Genomic DNA, 20,747 nt, shown 5'->3' with positions numbered 1-20,747 from the left:
ATGAACATTGACTGAAAGATATGAATCTTTAATTATGTTGGGCTGTTGCTTGATTAGTGGGACAGCTTGGATGGGTTTTCAGAACAAACCGGTGGTTTCATGGCCACCATTAATGATACTTGCTTTTTATTCCAGATTTATTTAGTTAATTGAATTTAAATCCTCCAGCTGCCATGGTGGAATTTAAATTCATGCCTCTGGATCATTTTTCTCGGCATCTGGCTAATTAATTCAGAAACTTAACCACTTTGCTGCTATTTCTGTACATTTTATCAGAAAAGTCAAAATATTAAAAGTTAAAATTGAAGAAACTGGACTATGTTTTCCACAATAAGACAATGGGAGCTAGTCTTTGGGCATGGGAGTTGTGATCCATGACCTGGCCATGATGATCTTGATCAAGGTGGGTAGCATGTAAATTTGGTGCAGGCTGAGAAAGTGATAAAAAAAGGCAGGCAGGATCCTGGATTTGTAAATAGAGGCATAGAATATTTTTAAAAAGTAGTTATGGCGAAACTTTATCACACACTAGTTTGGCCTCAACTGGCATGTTGCATCTAAAGCTGAGCACTGCACATTATCAAGGGTGTGAAGACTTTAGGGATGGTGCAGTAAAGATTTGTAAGAATGGTGCAGAGATGTATCATCGAGAGGCTTCTTTAGTTGAACAGTGAACTTTATTTACAGAGCTGTTGGATTAGCTGCCTGCTTCTAGCAAGGCTGCAATACACTCCCCCAGGCTAGGAAAACTCCACCCACTTATGAGATTCCCCACACTTGGTGTTGATTTGCTGTTCTGACTATGTAACCCTTACTCAGTAAGGCTGGCCTTAAAGCAACAATCACCACATCCCTCCCCCTTTAATTCCTTGTTTTACATTCCTTACACAAATGACTTTATACAGGTGAATAGAAAACAATATCAAAAATCTTAGAAATAATCACACTTGCACTTTGTCATGAATTCAGATTATATGCTCATAAACATAGGCCCAGCAATAACAAATCAATTCGTTGAGGGGGTTTTCTGTTTTGAATAGGCTAGCGTAACTCTATAGCCTGAGGCTCTTACAGGACCGACACTACCAGGAACTGCGATAATGGGTACCTCTTTTGGCACAGGCAGTTCATTACTTAGCAGAGACATCAGTTATGTTTGTAATAGGTCGATCAGGTACTTCGGTGCTTACGAGTTCGAAAACATTCTTTGTTGGCAACACTGAGTGTGGAAGCCTCTCCCTGCTCCTCAGGTGATCCACGTGCTTACAAACGATCCAGCCTTTCATGCCCGCTTCGTATAAAAGGGGTCCGGTCTCACAGACAATAATCCCTGGGGTCCAACTTGGACCACTACAAAAGTTTCTTACATATACGGCTTCATCTACCATAAATTTCCAGGCTCTACTAGGCTAATTGTGGCTTGTTTTCTGATTACCTTGGTTCTTCTCTACCCTCCCTGGCAAATTTTGAAATACAAGGCTCAGTCTTATTCTGAGGAGACGCTTCATAAGCAGTTCTGCTGGTGGAACTCCCGTTGTTGCATGCGGAGCCATGAGGTAGCGAAGAAGGAAGCGTGAGATTTTGGTTTCCAAGGTTCCTCCCAGCAATTTTTTTAAATCCTTACTTGAAAGTTTGGACAGCCCTCTTGGCTAATCCGTTTGACACTGGGTGGCAAGGCACAGTTCGGATGTGTTTGATGCCTTTTAATTTGGTGAAGTTCTGAAATTCAGAGCTTGTAAACACAGCTCCATTTTCTGATACAATAACTTCGGGCAATCCGTGAGTTGAAAAGCATTGATGTAACCTTTCGACGGTAGCACACGACATCGGTGATTTCACCTCAAAAACCTCCCTCCATTCTGTGTGTGCAGCCATTATGAGCAAAAACATTGTGCCCAGGAATGGACCCACAAAGTCTATATGGAGCTGCACCCATGGCCGGCCAGGCCATTCCCAGGGTGTAGTGGGGCTGCAGCCGGCAACTTTTGCTGCAGTTGGCACTGTTGACAGTGCTTGACTAGCTTCTCGATATCTGCATCTATACCAGGCCACCACACAACTCCTGGTGAGCATTTTCATCTTAGAAATGCCAGGGTGAGCACTGATTCGGTTAGGAGCAGTTCTCTGCCTGGTACAGGAACGATTGCTCTTGCTCCCCAGAGTATGATGCTATCCTGACAACACAACTCACATTTGCAGATACAAAATTATTTCATTTCCTCGAATGTAACCATCCTATAAGTATCTGGTCTCTCACTTTGGTCAGAAGCAGATCTCGATTGATTCAGTTCCTGATCTGCTTTGCGCAGGTGGGCGATGTATCTAAGAAATTCAATACAAGGATGATTTCTTGGGGTACAGGAGTACATACAAAGCTTTCTTGCAAAAGTGGGTAGCTAAGACCATCCGCAATCGCTATGTGTATCCCAGGTCGGTGCTTGAAAGTTATTCATAGGTGGACAGAATTAATGCCCATTGCTGAATTCTTGCTAAGGGTATTGGCGGGATAGCCTTGTCTTCTTTGAAAAGACCCAAAAGCAGTTTATAGCCAGAGGTGATAGTAAAGTGCCTGCCCTGTAAGTACTGGTGGAATTTTCTAACTCTGAAGACTATTGACAGCCCTTCCTCCTCAATCTGCGAATAATGTTCTTCAGCCACTGAAAGGGTTCTTGGTACGTAACCTATCTGCCTCTCAGAGCCGTTGTCCATTTCATGGGACTACACTGCACCAGTGCCATATGGAGAGGTGTCGCAGGTCAATATCAATTCTTTAGATAGGTCAAAGTGCACTAACAAGGTTGAGTGCAGCAGTTGTTTTATTCTGTTGAAGGTTTCCTCCTGTGGCCTCCAGGACCAACAATGGTGTTTCTTCAGCAGTAGTTGCAAGGGGGCCAGTACATTCGAAAAGTTGGGTAAAAATCGCCCGTAGTAGTTTACCATCCCAAAAAATGATTTGAGTTAGGCGATATTTGTGGGGGAAGGCGCCTCCTTTATCGCCTTATCTTTTTCTTCCACAGGGTGTAATCCTTGTGCGCCTACACGGTGCCCCAGGTAGGTAACCTGGGAGGTTTGGAAAGTGCATTTCTCCTTTTTTAGGCCCCGAGGTGTGTTCTGCAACTCAAGTTGCTGGTACACGTGGCTCATACCCAACTTAGTATAGGATTGACCTCTTGCCAGCTTTGCGTGCAAGTCTTCAATTCTTGGAATTGGATACTTATCCAACTTGATGGCCCGATTAACTGTTAGCTTATAATTGCCGCAAACGCGGATGGTCTTAACCAGCTTCAGTTCGTGGATGATAGGTGCTGCCCATTCTGAAAATTGAACCGGCTGTATGATGCCTAGTTCCTCCAACCTGTTTAACTCAGCATCCACTTTTTCTCTTAAGGCATATGGTACCATTCTTGCCTTAAAAGATCAGGGTGCTGCCTCTGGATCAACATATACCTTGGCTTGCGAATCTTTGATTTTTCCTAATTCATTGCGAAAGACGCAGTTGTATTTTTTCAACAAATCTAGTAGTCCTCCTGCACGCAATTGAAAAGTCTCAGACCAATTTAACTTGGTTTCTTTAAGCCAATCATGGCCCAGAAGGCTTGGTCCTTCCCCAGTCACTATTATTACTGGGAGCTGGGCTGACTGCTGTCCATAGCTCACAGGTACCATGGCGGCGCCTTTTACTTTTACTGCTCCTCCCGTGTAAGTCTTCAACTGGGCAGAAGTTCACTCCAGGCTCAAGGGCTGGGTACCTTCTGTCAGGTACTGAAATGTGTGCTCACCCATCACTGTGGCTGATGCCCCTGTATTTACCTCCATAACTAGAGGCTTCCCGTTTACGTGGAGTGTGACAGTAATAGGGTTTGCTTTGACTGCTTTAAGATTAAAAAGAGAGTGAGTGTCAGAATCAGTTACTTCAGGCTCTTTCACATTATGTACTTCTAACATCTTTGCTGGCTGGTTACCTGGCAGTCTGGACTTAGCCCTGCACTGCTTTATCAAATGTCATTTTTTGCAACAGAAATAGCACTCAGCCTCCTAAAATCTATTAGTTTTAGGAGTGTGGTTACCCCCACATCGGTAACATTTCAAATTCTGGTTGGTTGCCTCTGGTATACTTTTTTGATTTCTGGGTGATTGGGAATGATTCCCACTTTGCGGTTGCTTCAGTGGTTTTGGTGCCATGCCTGGCTGCAGGTTCCAGCCCTGACTGGTAAACAGAGACATTTTGCAAGCTTTGTAGCTCCTGCGAATCTTTTTCAGCGTCTTCCATGGCCTGCACTATCTCCACTGCTCATTTAAGAGTTATATTGACTTCTGCAAGCAATCGATGCTGAATGGCATCATTGCGCATGTCACAAACCAACCAATCCCGTAGCATGTTATTCAAGGTCATTCCAAAATCATAATGCTCTGACAATTGCTTCAACTTAGCAATATAAGTCGCGATCGATTCACCGGGGGCTCTCACCCTTGTATTAAATTTAAATCTTTGCATAATTACTGAAGGTTTGGATTAAAATGGCCCTTCACTAAATCCACGAGCTCACTGAACAATTTAGTGTCGGGTGCGCTTGGGGCTGTGAGACTGCAAATAAGGTTGTAGGTTTGACTCCCACAGATGCTCAAGAGAATTGCTTTGCACTTTGTCTCCTTCCCCATTTCGTTGCCTGGAAATAAAACCCGAGGTGCTCGATGTATTGACTCTAGTCCTCCGTGGAGGATTCAAATGGGTTGTTCCTCCCGAAGAAAGGCAACCTGGTGAGTATATTTTTTTTCTTTCTTTCCTTCTTTAAGATGAGATACTCATAGTTGTAGGGCAAGGGCTAGTGCCAGGATCATTTATCCTCATCGCCAGATGTGCAGATGGACTACCAAGATGCTTCTTTAGGTGAACAACAAACTTTATTTACAGAGCTGTTGGATTAGCTGCCTGATTCTACAAGGCTACAATACACACCCCCAGGCTAGGAAAACTCCACCCTTTATGAGATTCCCCGTGCTCGTTGTTGATTGGCTGTTCTGACCACATGGTGAGGCTGGCCTTAAAGCAACAGTCACCACAAATGTTTCCAGGGATGAGAGACATCAGCTATGTGGATAGATTAGGGAAACTGGGACCGTTCTCCTTACAGAAGAGAAGTTGAGGAGGTTTGATAGAAGTGTTCAAAGTCATGAAGGTTCTAGACAGAGTAGATAAGAGAAACTGTTCCACTGGCAAAAGGGTCAACCAACATAGGACATGGATTTAAGGTGATTGGCAAAAGAAGCAACAGCAACATGAGGGAAAACCTTTTACGCAGCGATTAGTTACGATCTGGAATGCACTACCTGAGAGTTTGGTTGAGGCAGATACAATGGTAGCTTTCAAAAGGGAATTAGATAAGCACCTCAAGAGAAAAAAAATGGTAGGGTTCAGGAAAAGACAGACTGTGGAACTAGCTGAGTTGCTCTTTTGGAGAGCTGGCACAGACATCACAGACTAAATGGCCTCCTTTTAAATTGTTACCATTCTTGATTCTATGAACGATTGTAGCATGTGGCTGAGTGGATCCAGCAACACTTCCTTCTTCTTTGCGCTGCCTCTGTGCTAAGCAGGAGAATGAGCATTCTACAGATAATACGTGGTACAATCAGCCCGCTCCTCTTCAAGAAAAGCTGTCCCTCTTAAAGGGAAGGTGCCTGAATCTTCTGAGCCCTATAGAGGAAATGGTCCTCAGTATCAGAGGACAAGCTGCAACAGAAGCCAAGGTGTGTGACATCACAGAGGATGTGGAGGATGACTATATGTTCCTGCTTTATGCCCCTTCTCAATTCTCAGCTCCCTCTCATCATGCTATCTGGCATGATGCTCTTTTTTATGGCCTCCTGGGAGTGGAATGGCAGGTGGGGATGGGGGGTTGTATAACTGACAATGTGCCAGTAGCACCATTCCCGGTGCCTATCTGCCTGCCCCCATCTCGTTGCAATTTAACCAGTGGAGTGGGTGGTGCAGGAAGCTTGCCCACCACCAAATTAAAGCCACTTAAGGGCCTCCTCCCGCCATTGCTGGGGTTTTACCCGCAGTGGGAGGAGGCCAGCACCAAGTGTCCAACCCGCCCAATAAAACCTGGTGGGCTGGTGGCCAGTGCAAGGGGAGGGATGCCTCCATTTTGGGCCAGGTCTATCAATCGCCCATCGCCCCCGCCATGGTATCCCCCCCCCTCCCCCCCCGACACTGCATTTCCACTCCCCTCCTGCAGTGTCTACCCCAGCCCCCACACCCCTTGCCTGGGCCTGCCAGCCTGGTCCCGGCAAGACTCTGGACACAGGACTCCATCACAGCTCACTTCCCTCGGGGACTGCCTGTAGTCCCAGCAGCTGCCACTGCTCCCAGCGGCACTGCTGAGACCAGAGAGCAACTGGCCATTTAATTGGCTGACTGCTCTCGCTGGGGGTGGAAGGCCACCTTAAGCCAATTAACAGGCCATTAAACAGCTACAGGGTGAGCTGGTCAAGCTGGCGGTAGGCTTGTCCTCAACTTTTATACCAGAGAATGGGGACCCTGATCCAGTGTAAAATTCTGCCCATGCAAGCTGTAGATGGTGAACATAAGATCATAAGAAATAGGAACAAGTTTAGGTCATTCGGACTCTCGAGCCTGCTCAACCATTTAATAAGATCATGGCTGATCTTCTTGTAACCATAGATGATTTGCTTATGAACCCACACCCATGTGTCCCCCCCTGCCCCCAACCCCTTTCCTCATGCCAGCCTTCCCCTCCTGATTTCTTGCACTGAAGCATCAAGAACTGCCACCTGCCCAGCCACAGTAACCCAAGGAGGAGAGAGAGAGAGAGAGCAACAGCACTGCACTAATGAAAATGCTGCGTCGCTTTATCTAATACTTGCAGGCAGGCAGCAGCTCAGACACTGGCACTGCATTTACCTCAGACAGCAGTACAAAGTTGGGATCAGCTTGCGGTGAGTCATCCAGACAAAATGAGCTGCATCCAAGCCTGGGAAAAGGATGCTCATTTGCCAGCTCAGCGGAGGGCGAGGTGGCTGAGGAGTTCCCCTGCAAGAAACTCAGATGAGGACCTTGGTGATGCAGAGTGAAGAGCAGTAGTGGGAATGCACAGCAAGATGCCTGGTATATTGGCTGGCCTGTCAGGCAGCCTCCTATCACTGTCAAGGGGCATGGAAGAATCCAACTCCAAGTTGGCAGAGGGCATTGAGCAGAGCTTCCCCACTCCAGAGACTCACCTGTTGTAGTCCTGCTCTTTGTATGGACAGGTAATCAAATCTGTTGCCTTCCCTGTCAGGATACAGCAACACTCTCTGGTGAATCCAGGAACTCACCACAGTACCTCCAGAGTACTTCAAGATGCTTTACAATAGCAGAAGTTCTTAAAAATCACCTTACCTGCAATGTGGGTAACTGGAGCTATAAGAAAAGCTAGTGCAAGGCTCATCTTGCATCTCTGCATGTGCTGTTTGCAGACTGATGCCCAAATTCATTACCTGGGCCTGCATCATCCACATTTGGTACTCTGGTTTCTCGTGAGCCAGTTGGGCTGTGTGATGTCAGGATGGTGTTGATTCACAGCCTCCACTGCACACAAAGGATGGCCTGTGTGTGTTCTTTGCCTAATGGATTGATGCTTGGGCTATGCACAATTTGGCTGGTGTCTCATTGTACCCAGCAAAGGAGTACTAGGCCTCTGTGGCACCCTGGGTGTTTTGATATTAGGGGATGTGTTGTTACTGCAATTTTGTATTCTATTGGTTCTGGCTTACTAGCAACTTAAATTTAAAAAATACTTATGGTCAACTTGCAACCTGAGGCCCATGAAAGGGAAAACAAGTACATTCTAAGTGATATTAAAATGAACTCTGTGGAGGAGGAGAGAGGGATCACATTCCCCCGCTAATGATTTTCTTGAGTTTTCTTGATTTTTTTTTGAGTTAACATCAGTACAAAATGTCTTGGACTTAAGTTGACTTTTTCATGGCAATTATCAGCAGGATTTTTTTTCCCCCTCATGTCTCCAGCATACTGCACCACAGAGCTATTGGTCTAGTGCTACAGTTTTCCACCTGGTTACTTTCTGCTTTTGGCTGTGCTAGGAGGTGGTTGTGCCAATGAAGACAGCACAGAGGGAGGAGAGAAAAAATAAATATCTGTGGTCGAGTTAACTCTTGGACACTTGCAGAAAGGAAGTTGAAGCGTAGCACTGAGTGGGAACTGCTCAACATTTCTATTGTGGCACATAAGGACTTACAAAGGGAGAATGGATATAATGCAGAAATAGTCGGATGAGGAAATTTTCAATATTCATTTCTTTACTTGTGTTACTTTATTAAATATATGGGCCAGAATTTTCAGAATGAGAATTTTAGAAGAGTCGGCAGGGAACACATCCCCACCAATTTCAGCAGCTCCAATGCTATTTCACGCTCTAAGGAGCATTGATTGGCAGAAGGCCGGTCTCAGGAGATAGTTTGGGGGAGGTCCAGAGGTCACTTGGCCCTAAGGGGAGGGTGTCCCCAGTCAGAGGGGGGCTTCTGATGGAGGCGCCACCCCACCCCCTTCCTGCCCAAAATCAAACTTTGTTCAATTTCGGGTTTCCCCCCCTGCCCGATCTCTCGTCCGCCCGCCAGCCTAAAAATTGAGGCTGGGCAGGAAAAAGCCCTTAAGTGGCCATTAAGTGGCCACTTAAGGGCCTTAACTGAGGCAAGGGCAGGCTTCCCCATCTGAGGCCCTGTTGGTCCCAATGTAAATTTGTGACCAGGTCAGGGCGGGTGGGATCCTGGAAGGAATCCTGTCCATGCAATTTCATGCTCTCCCCACCGGCTCAGGACCTGCTGGGGCGGGCGGGGGGCAGGGGTAGTGTGGGGGGTTGGGAGGTTGGGGGGAATGTAAAACTTTGGCCATGGAAATGTTTCACATTAAATGATTCCATAAACCAGCCATCGGCTACTGAATGATAATTATGAAGTACACTAAATTGTGAATATGACAGCACTTATATGTTTAGTTTACCTCAATAAGTGAAATCAGATTCAGCTAGCTTAAGAATACACTGCATAACATCTGGACGGAGACAGTCAGTTAAGTAGTTCTTACTCATTTGATGTATCAGAAGCCAAATGTTAATTAATATTCATTCATAATAAAAGGCAAGTATTCCAGACTATGAGTACATTCAAAAACAGTTGGTTAATGCATTTGTAAAAATATTAGTTTGATTATTTGTTTTGTACTGTATGCACATAAAAACTAATTTAATATTTCTCCCTAAACTTGTAGCAACCTCTCAGTCCTCATTCAATCTCTTTGTTTGACAGAATTGTTATGTGTTCACTCTAGATCTATATTTGATCAGAAACCATCCATCATATCTTTCTAATCTAGTTCTGGGCCAGCGCAGGCCATTACTTCTCAGCTGATTAGATATGATGTCAGTTAGAATCATGGAATTTTATAGCATAAAAGGAGCACGAGGCAGCATTTGAGAGATATTACCATACAAGATATTGACCCCTCAAATAAAATATAGATCACAACGATCTCATGAGGATCTCTGTGCTAAGTAAGTGTGCTTCTTGAAAAGATACTGCTGAAGGTGTGCCAACTGTTACATGAAAGACCTCTGTCACAGATCATCTGCTCGGACATGTCTCCCATTTATACCTGCTCAAACAAGGCTTTGCTTTTGTGTATTAATTAATAAAATTCTGTTATTAAAAATCTTATGTTTGCTTGACATATTTGATATGCCACCTCATTAGGGAACATTCCAATCACCTGGCAGTTCGTTCCAACTGTCCATTCAAGTCATCAGATCCCAATCAGAGCACAGAGTCAAACGATCATTCGCAAAGGGGTCACAACTCATACATCCCAGTGTCCAGCCAATTTCAGCAATTTCCCTTCCTTCATTCAAATGCAACAGCCTTGACACCAGTTTGTTTCTCCTCTGCTGGCAGGCAACACCACACCTGTCTACACCTCTGTCCACATAACTGCACTGCATTTCTCATGCCAATTCAAGTTTATATCCTAAGGCTCAATGTGCAGTTATCATGCTCAGCAGACTCAAAAAACATGTGGATCCTGGTAACTCATTATTCTCACTACCTCCAGAACTGACCCCTTGTGTCCTGAAAGTAAAAAAAAATGAATTTCGTTTATATGGTGCATTTTATCGACCTCAGGACGTCCCAAACATTCATCAACCAATGAGGTGCTTTTTAGAAGTGCTTTATATGTGCCAAAACTGTTGTACCATAGGAAACACAGCAGCCAATTTGCATACAACTCCCGTAGACAGAAATGTGACAATGACCAGATAATCTGTTTTAATGACACTAGTTGAGAGATAAATATTGACCAGGATGCCAGGGATAGCTCCCCTTCTGTTATCAGAACAGTGAATGAGACCTTTTACATTCACCCTGAGAGAACAAACGGGGCCCTGGCTAGGCCAGCATTTATTGCCCATCCCTATTTTCCCTTGAGAGGTGTAGTGATCCAGCATCTTGAATACAAGTGGGTGGTTTGATAGGCCATTTCAGAAGTCAACGGTATTACTGTAGGCCTGGAGTCACATATAGGCCAGACCAGGTAAGGATGACAGATTTCCTCCCCTAAAGGACATGAGTGAACCAAGTGGGTGTTTATGACAATCCAGTAAAGCCATGGACACCATTACTGATATTAACTCTTCATTCTAAATTAATTTAATCATGTGAATTTAAATCCTCCATCACCAAGAGTGGCTTGGTAGCACCACCTCAGACTAAGCTAGCCAAGTTCCTAAAGGACATAGCTGCTAGACTGGGTCTACAGCAGGCGGTGAGGGAACCAATAAGAGGGAAAAGCATACTTGATCTCATCCTTACCAACCTGTCTGCCACAGATGCATCTGTCAATGATATTATCGGTAGGAGTGACCACCGCAGAATGCTTGTGGAGATGATGTCCCATCTTCACATTGAGGATGCCCTCCATCGTGTTGTGTGGCACTACCACTGTGCTAAATGGGATAGATTTTCAACAGATCTAGCAACTCAAAACTAGGCAACCATGATGCACTGTGGGCTATTAACAGCAGCAGAATTGTACTCAACCACAATTTGTCACCTCATGTCCTGGCATACCCCCCGCTCTGCCATAACCACCAAGCATGGTTGAATGACGAATGGAGGACCAAGCATACCTAAGAATGTGGTATCAACCTGGTGAAGATATAACACAGTACTACTTGCGTGCCAAACAACATAAGCTACAAGTGATAGGCAGAGCTAAGCGAATCCACAACCAACAGATCAGATCTAAGCTCTCCAGTCCTGCCACATCCAATCGTGAATGGTGGTGGACAATTAAACAACTCACTGGAGGAGAAGGCTCCACAAATATACCCATCCTCAATGATGGGGGAGCCCAGCATATCAGTGCAAAAGATAAGGCTGAAGTATTTGCAACAATCTTCAGCCAGAAGTGCCAAGTGGATGATTCATCTTGGCCTCCTCTGGAGGCAGCACAGATGCCAATCTTCAGCCAATTCGTTGCCCTCGACATGATATCAAGAAATGGTTGAAGGCACTGGATAGGCTATGGGCTCTGACAGTATTCCGTCAATAGTACTGAAAGCTTGTGCCCCAGAACTTGCCCTGTCCCTAGCCAAGCTTTTCCAGTACAGTTACAACATTGTCATCTACCCAGCAATGTGGAAAATTGCCCAGGTATGTCCTGTACGCAAAAAGCAGGACAATTCCAACTCAGTCAATTACTGTCCCATCAGTCTATTCTCGATCAATAGTAAAGTGATGGAAGGGGTCATCAACAGTGCTATCAAGCAGCACTTGCTTAGCAATAACCTGCTCACTGATGCTCAGTTTGGGTTTAACCAGGGCCACTCAGCTCCTGACCTTATTACAGCCTTAGTTCAAACATGGATAAAAGAGCTGAACTCCCGAGGTGAGGTGAGAGTGACTGCCCTTGACATCAAGGCAGCATTTGACCGAGTGTGGCATCAAGGAGCCTTAGCAAAAGTGGAGTCAATGGGGATCAGGGGGGAAATTCTCCGCTAGTTGGAGTCATATCTAGAGGAAAGGAAGATGGCTGTATAGTTGGAGGCCAATCATCTCAGTTTCAGGGCATTGCCGCAGGCGTTCCTCAGGGCAGCGTCCTCAGCCCAACCCTCTTCAGCTGCTTCATCAATGACCTTCCTTCCATCATAAGATCAAAAGCAGGAACGTTCACTGATGATTGCACAATGTTCAGCACCATTCACAACTCCTCAGATACTGAAGCAGCAAGACCTGGACAATATCCAGGTTTGGGTTGACAAGTGGCAAGTAACATTCTTACCACAGAAGTGCCAGGCAATGACTATCTCCAACAAGAGAGGATCTAACTATCACCCCTTGACATTCAATGGCATTACCATCGCTGAATCCCCCACCATCCAAATCCTGGGGGTTACCATCAACCAGGAACTGAACTGGCCTAGCCATATAAATACTGTGGCTACAAGAGCCGGTCAGAGGCTAGGAATCCTGCAGCGAGTAACTCACCTCCTGACTCCCCAAAGCCTGTCCACCATCTACAAGGCACAAGAGTGGAGTGTGATGGAATACTCTCCACTTGCCTGGATGAGTGCAGCTCCAACAACACTCAAGAACTCAACATCCCATCCACAAATATTCGCTCCCTCCACCACTGATGCACAGGAGTAGCAGTGTGTACCATCTACAGGATGCACTGCAGGAACTCACCAAGGCTCCTTAGGCAGCACCTTCGAAACCCACAACCATTACCATCTAGAAGGACAAGGGCAGCAGACACATGAGAATGCCACTATCTGCAATTCCCCTCCAAGGCACTCACCATCCTGACTTGGAAATATATTGCCATTCCTTCACTGTCGCTGTGTCAAAATCCTGGAACTCTCTCCCTAACAGCACTGTGGGTGTTCTGACACCACAGCGACTGCAGCGGCTCAAGAAAGCAGCTCACCATCACCTTCTCAAGGGCACTTAGGGACAGGCAATAAACACTGGCCTTGCCAGCAATGCCCACATCCATAAATGAATTTTTAAAAGTTCATGTCTTCAATCATTCATCTAGGACTTTGGATTACGAGTTCAGGAATATAACCACTCTCCTAATGCACCTTATAATGTAGGGGTCAATATTTCATCTGAAAACAGTACCTCCAAAAGTGCAACATTCCGCACTGCAGTGGAATGCCAGGTAGATTTTTGTGTTTAAGTAGGAATTGAACCCATAACCGCTAATTCAGAGGGAAGAGTGCAATTAACTGAGCCATAGCTGCTGTCCAGACATTAGCAAGAAATACTGTGATTTTGGATTCAAAATGTTAAGTCTGTTTCTCTGTATACAAATGCTGCCAGACCTGCCGAGTTTTTCCAGCATTTTCTGCTTTCATTTCAGAAACAGTTCTGTTCAAACCCACATACAGGGTGGAAGTTACTGCTCCATAGGAGGAGAATTTGGAGGTGGGTGGGGCACATGAACGGATGGGAGAGTCCAGGGTGGGTACCCCATCACTTCCCGCCTCCACTCAATTAAGTCTGGGGCAGGAAGTCTTGTGGATGCCCTGTTATGTTTGTTTGCGACCTCACGGAGAGGGGGACAGTCGTTATTCAAAGGCACTCAGTGCCTGATTGAGGGACTGGGCATCAAGAAGAGGGGACCTGCTGAAAGCCACACCTTAGCCCTTTCTTCTGACCCCTCTCATCTGCCCCACGCCAGCGACACCCTCCTTATGACCCTCATCCTGCCCTCACTCATAGCGAGTTCTAGGCATTTCCATGGGTGCTTTACCAGCAACAGCCACTGCTCCCAGTGGCACAGCCAGCAATGGAGAGCAACCAGTCTCTGATTGGTTAGCATCTCTCAGGGCAGGATTTTTTACCCCCAAGCTTCTGAATCCTGGGGAAGCCCAATGCTGGCCAGTTAAGTGCCTGATGGGCACATAATTCATTGGACCTTCCCCAACAGTGGGGACATGGGACTACCATCATGAGACCCCTTGCATCAAGATTAAATTCCACTCATAGGTTCTCATATTGAAGCAATTAAAAATTCTTGACCAAATTACAACTAAACCTCATAGGTTAGAATTTCCACGCAGTTGCATTGGTTTCCTCAGCATAATTCACCCAAAATTCGTGTAACCTGCACCAAAGGCCACTGAATTATAAACACAAATTGCATTCAGCACAATTCAAGTTCCCGTGATCTTTTGCGCTAGTTTAAAAATCATTGCATTAGCATCAAACCCACCCACAAAACTGGTCATACTTGCAGGGTGATTTAACCATGGATGTTCTACTAGTTGCGCTCATTTGAGGGCCTTCGATGAAGCTCTAAAAATTACATTGGTCCTTTTGGGCACAAGGTCCCTAATAGGCACATCTTAAACGCTGTTGGATACATATATTTTTTTTTAAAATGAGAAACTGACTACTGTACCACAATATATTTAGCAATTGTCTCTGTATATTTTTTACTCATTTTTGGTCATTTAAAAATGGGTTGCTCACAAGTTGTTAATTGATTCAAAGTGCTTATTTTTTGTCGTAAACCTATTTTCAGTTGTATTAGCCAAATTACACCAAGTTGTCACTCGTCAATATATCAGACATATCAAGAAATATTTTTAAAGCATGTTTTTAAAAATTACATTTTGAAATGCTGCTCAAAGGGGAAACTCTATCCCCTTAAGTCTCTCTGCTTTAAATAATATTGCACTTTTGTTCCAAATGGGATTGTTGGGAATTGTATATGAGCCAATGTCATCTCTGCCACCTAATAAGTTAACTAATCATTAAGATACTGGCCTACATCCTTAATTGCAATTGTTAGAAATCATTTCTGTGTTCACTGGCATAGCTTACCGTAATGGGGCAACACTACCATGGTTAGTATAATCCACTTTGTTCTCTTGATAAAATTTGAATAGAGCAGAGCACCCTATAGTAATTGAAATATTTCTTTGTGACTGACAGTGCTTAGTATGTGCCGATACACAGGAAGTCTTGATAGTTCAATCATACACATCCAATTCAAACTAATATTGACCCCACATCTCATTTTCAGCATTTACCTTGAGAGGTCTACAGCTGCTTGGACAAGACCAGGAGAAGATGGCTGTGTTCCCTACACAGCTGAACATGTCAATTCTCTGAGGCTCAGATTAAGGTCTCAAGTGCCATCCTTTGCAGTTTAGTTTTAAAGAAAAAATTAAATTGTATAACAATTACCACCCACTGCTCCTGGAAATGATATAAAATGATGACTGCATGAAATCAAAAAAGTCAGCTTGGTGAACTTTTGTACATGAAATATAGACAAGATTACAGTTCTTGGGTGGAACCAGATTGACTGCCAACATGGCCAGTGATATGTTCAGTGGAACAAAAAATGACCCTGGGGGTCCATTTTGGAAATTGATATCTTGGAAATTGTACATGCATTTTTCTCCTGTTGCTAATGTTAATGATAAAATCGGTATGTGTGTGAAACGGGTTTCCCCATTTTACATTTATACCACTTTTCCCCTATCAGTTTCCACAGGAACATATACCCCATGGCTGTCTTATTCACAAAGCTCTTGATAATCTGACATTACAACTGCATGCAATTTTACACAAAAGTAAATCACAGATCAGTAAATCGTTCTACCATTAGAGACCTTAGAATTTCAGAAATGCCACTTAAATGCCTGGCTGGCTGTAAACCTTGAAAACTAATGAAAGCATTTCCAGCCAATCCTCATGAGACAAGAAGATAGCTCTCCTCAAGGACATAAGGTACATATTAATGTGTCCCACAGTCCAGCCCATGTAATGGGATAGGAAAAGAAATAAATGTCAATTTTGATGTATCTCTATGCAGTGTCCTGGGTTGATGATCATTCTGAACAGCCAATAAAGAATCCTATTTGTAAAGTGAAATAAATCACAACTTTCAATAAATATTTTCACTGCTAGATTTCTTACTTAAAATTATATTTCAAGGTTTACGCATACTTCAAAAAAAACATATTTTGGCCTTACTCAAATTAATTCTATTGCCACGAGGTACTGGATAGGAGTCAAGAGTATCACTCCCATTACCAGTTTACTATTGGGGCCTTTCAAGAAGAAGGACAGCAACAACAACTAACACCTTTAATGGAGAAAAAAGTCACAAGAGATGGTACAGGGGTGTAATCAAACAAAAATGAATGCAGAGCCAAAGGACTAAGAAGGAGGAAAAGTGGTAAAAAATTTGATCAAGTGTTTGTACATTTTAAGGAAGGTGTTAAAAAGAAGCAAAGTCAGTGGAGAGGTGAATCGGTTTAGAGGGAGAATTTCTGAACATGGACCTGGGCAGGTGAAGGCACTGCTGTTAACAATAGGGACAAAGGAAGCAGATGATGCACAAGAGGCCAGATTCAGAGGAACAGGGGGTGAAATTTTAACTATAAGTGGGCCTTGGTTACATGGGCAGAAAACCAGCATGATGTCAGCAGTTTGAGGCCCTGCTAATTTTAACTGTCGGGCCTCATAATAACATAGCTGGCAGACTGCCACCAAGTCTTGTTGGGAGTGGGCTGCCTGCCCATTTGCAAGACAGAGTTTCCGGTGAGCCTCTTGAGGCCCAGTTAAAACATGAATGCACTTCTTAAAGGAAGGTTACATTTATGTCAGTTAGGCTGCTGTGTTGGACTGTGGAAAATACTTGATTCTTTCAAATGAGTTGCAAAGCTGCTCCCAATTTCTTCGAAACCTCCCCGGAGGTCCAAGTTCAAAAAAAGTCAGAGCAAGGATGATGTTCTCTCCCTCAGGCAAAGAAAGAAGATTTCAAAAAATTTACATACCTCTAGGCTGGAGGAAGGTGTCTGGGATGATCAGTTCCAGCAACATCACCCCCATTACCTAAATTCAATGCAGGAAATGGTTCAGCACTCAGGTTTTTGTTCATGCACAGAGTAAGTAGCATGGAGGCCAACTCGACGGAGTAGTGCTAGATAGAGTACTGAACTCAGGAATTTGGTGAGTGAAGGAATTTGGCACTGTGAAGGAAGAGGTGCTGTTCTGGTCTTTTGCAGAACAAGGAGTAGGCCAAAAGAGGGAGTAAGAGATAGTGAGACCTGAGAGTTAAGTCCAGAGGTATAGGTAAGCAGGTAAGTAAATGGTTGGTGAGTTTTAAGGTTCCTTTTTTCTCCAAGCTGGGGCAATAGTTTAAACTAGTACAGGGGGATATTAGCACTGTATTTAATGTATAGCTTAACCAGTTAAACTTATTAATATAACCACAAATTATAATTGAGCGATATTTCTAAACTGTAAATCCTAATAAGTGACACAAGATACAAAAGTGATAGCAGCGCAGGTGGTAGGCCAGAAGATTGAGAAAAGTTTAGAAAGCAGCAAAGGATGACCAAAGGAAATAATAAAGGTAGGGAAATTAGAATATGAGAGTGAACCAGCAAGAAATATAAAAACAAACAGAAACAGCTACTTCAAGTATATAAAAAAGAGAATAGCTGAAGTAAATGTTGGCCCCCTAGAGGATGAGACTGGGGAATTAATAATGGGGAAACAAAGGAATGGCAGAGACTTTGAACAAGTACTTTGTATCTGTCATCATGGTAGAAAACACATCCTAAGAGTAATGGAAAATCAAGTAACAAAAGGGAGGGGTGAATCTAAAACAAACATGATCACCAGGGAAAAAGTACTAGGAAAACTAATGGGACTAAAGGCTGAAAAGTCCCCTGGGCTTCATGACCTGCATCCTAGGGTCTTAAAAGAAGTAGCAGCAGAGATAGTGTATGCATTGATTGTAGTCTTCCAAGTTCCATAGGTTCTGGAAAGATCCCAGCAGATTGGAAAACTGCAAATCTAACACTGCTATTCAAGAAAGGAGGGAGACAGAAAGCAGGAAACTATAGGGCAGTTTATCCAACATGTGCCATTGGGAAACTGCTAGAATTCATTGTTAAGGTGAGAGTACCAAAGCATTTAGAAAATCATAATATAATCAAGAAGAGTCAACACAGTTTCCTGAAAGGGAAATCATGTTTTGACAAATTTATTAGAGTTCTCTGAGGACATAACAAGCAGGGTGGATAAAGGAGAACCAGTAGATGCAATGTATTTGGATTTCCAAAAGGCATTTACTATGCAAGATAAGTGCTCTTGGTGCTGGGCTGATATATTAGCATGGATAGAGGATTGGCTAACTAACAGGAAGCAAAGAGTCAGGGCAGATCATGCGTGCCCGCTGATGCCAGGCATGTTCAGTGGCATGAGTGCACAGTATGGTGAGAAGGCCAAAAATCAGTTTCATGACGTCGTGAAACCAGTTTGCGATCGTCCACTCAGCCTGTCGGTGGCAAGTCACGTTTCCCGCCATCGGACATCAGGAACCGTTGCATATCATTATAAGGCAAGCCCACTGGACTCACACCCCCAGCCCCACCCCAGCTGGATTGTCCGCCCACATCGGCGTGATTGCATGCCAATGTGTTTGACAACAGCTTTTAAAAGGTGTGCACTTGGGCGGCTGCACTTTGAGGGGAACTCGGAGGAGAGTGCATAGTAACATTGCGGAGCTCTCGCAAGGGATGCCTGTTTGGACTTTAAGGTTGAGGAGCATTGAGGGGGGAAAAGGCTGCCCTACAGTTGAGGCCCTGCAGTTGAAGGTAGTGCACATGCATGTCCGGGTTGGGGGTTTGGGGGGGAGAGGCAAAGGAAACAGCCACGCATTAGATAAACCTTATATAAAATGACCATTTCTCTGCAGCTGACACAGTTCAGTGCAGCCACATTGATATGATTGGGATCGGGCCTCTAGCTTATCTGCCCTCTCAAGCGACAGAGAGGCTTGAAAGTGCCACCAAGTGCTCCACTCGGGTACAGACTGAAAACTAATGAGTATTTTAGTGGACTGCAGAACAGTTCAATGACTGAGCACATTGTACAATCTCCTTGCTAAAGCTGGCCATGCAGCAGTCATTGGCGAAGGCCTCACAGCCCCTTGTAATGTCATCATCCCGGTTTGGACCAGTCTGCCCCATGGTTAATGCTAACATTGCAGCCTTGCAGTGTGGGTTAGGAGAATGTCTGTGCCTGAGCTGAGAGCACAGCTTGCAGTCCAATTAACAAACCTGCCGCTGATCGGTCAGGTGGAGTGGGGTGGAGAAAGGTGGAGTTTCAAGCAGCCATGCAGCGCACTAATCTCTGGCCATCCATGTGGCAGCCAACACTCTCTGGGATGTGTTAAAGGGCCTTAAGGTTTAACCAAGATAGGTTCTTAGTACACCCATACTAACCTATGCATCATTCTCTTTCATCCTGCAGGAGGAGTACATCAGGAGCATGGAGCCTGGGGCACTAGCTGCATGCCTTGTGGCATACAGAGAGTGAAGAAAATGGAGAAGAGAGTGACTGAGGCGCAGAGGGAGGAGCAGCACCCTCTGGAAGAAGGGGCGGCTGGGGCTCCCGCGCTTGCCGCTGAAGAGCCACAGTGAGCTGTCATTGGTCGGCACCTAGCTAGACAAAAGGTTTATAGGCATCACCTTTCATTCCTGCAGATGGCCAAGAACAAGTGTTGCCAAAGACTGTGCATGTCTAGAAAACTGGTTGCTCACATCTGCAGCTACTGCAGGATTTGATGGCACATGGACATGGAGGGCATCCACTGCCAGTGGCTGTGAAAGTGGCCGCGGTGATCAATTTCTACGCCAGTGGCACCTTTCAGAGCTCCACAAGTGACTTCTGTGGGATTTCACAATCCGCCACCGACAAATGCATCCATGAGGTCACGGATGCCATCTTCTCCATGGCACACAACTTTGTGCATTTCACCTGGGACCAGGAGAGCCAGGATGCAAAAGCGTTTGGATTTGCCCAGATCTTGGGTTTCCCACAGATACAGAGTACGATCAACTGCACTCACATGGTGCTCAGATCTCCATCGCAACATGTGGTCAACTATGTCAACCACAAGGAATTCCATTTGCTGAATGTGCAGCTGGTGTCCGACCACCACAAACGAATCCTGCAGGTCTGCACACAGTTTCCAGGGAGTGTCCACGACTCCTACATTCTCTGTCACAGTTGGTCACAAATCCCTGGAGATTTCCAGAGTCCTCAGAGACTGCAGGGAAGGTTCCTTGGGGACAAGGGCTACCCACAGAGGCCGTGGCTGATGACACCCATGCGGCAGCCTCAGACATAATGAGGCTCATGCAGCAGGTCGCAACTTGGTGGAGTAAACTACCGGGATGCTGAAGATGAGGTTCCGGTGCCTGGACCGGTCTGGCGGAGCCCTCCATTATAGTCCAAAGAGGGTGTCACGCACCATTGCCGCCTGCTACGCCCTTTACAACCTGGCCTTGCAATGGGGAGAGGAGCTGAGGAGGAGATGCAGGAGCTGGAGGTCTCCTCCTCTGAGGAGGACGTCAATGGTGGTGAAGGTGAGGAGGTCCTCACAGGCAACAATGACATCGATGAGGCCCTAGCACTGGCCAGACAAGGTAGATGCACTAGGGAGGCCCTCATAGATGCTAGATTTGTGGAGGATGATGATGACATGCAGTGAGGAGACACCATAGATCCTCGCATTGCACCTGTGAACGTTTGACCCCAGTCTGGCTAATGGCAGCGCACCTACGCTCTATGGTAATGCTCCTGTCATGGAGATGCAGTGGATTCACTAACAGTCGCTTGATTGCAGGAGA

The sequence above is a fragment of the Cetorhinus maximus genome, chromosome 19, assembly GCF_964194155.1.
Source record: "Cetorhinus maximus chromosome 19, sCetMax3.hap1.1, whole genome shotgun sequence".
NCBI classification, from domain to species: domain Eukaryota; kingdom Metazoa; phylum Chordata; class Chondrichthyes; order Lamniformes; family Cetorhinidae; genus Cetorhinus; species Cetorhinus maximus.
This window is presented reverse-complemented; position numbering follows the sequence as displayed.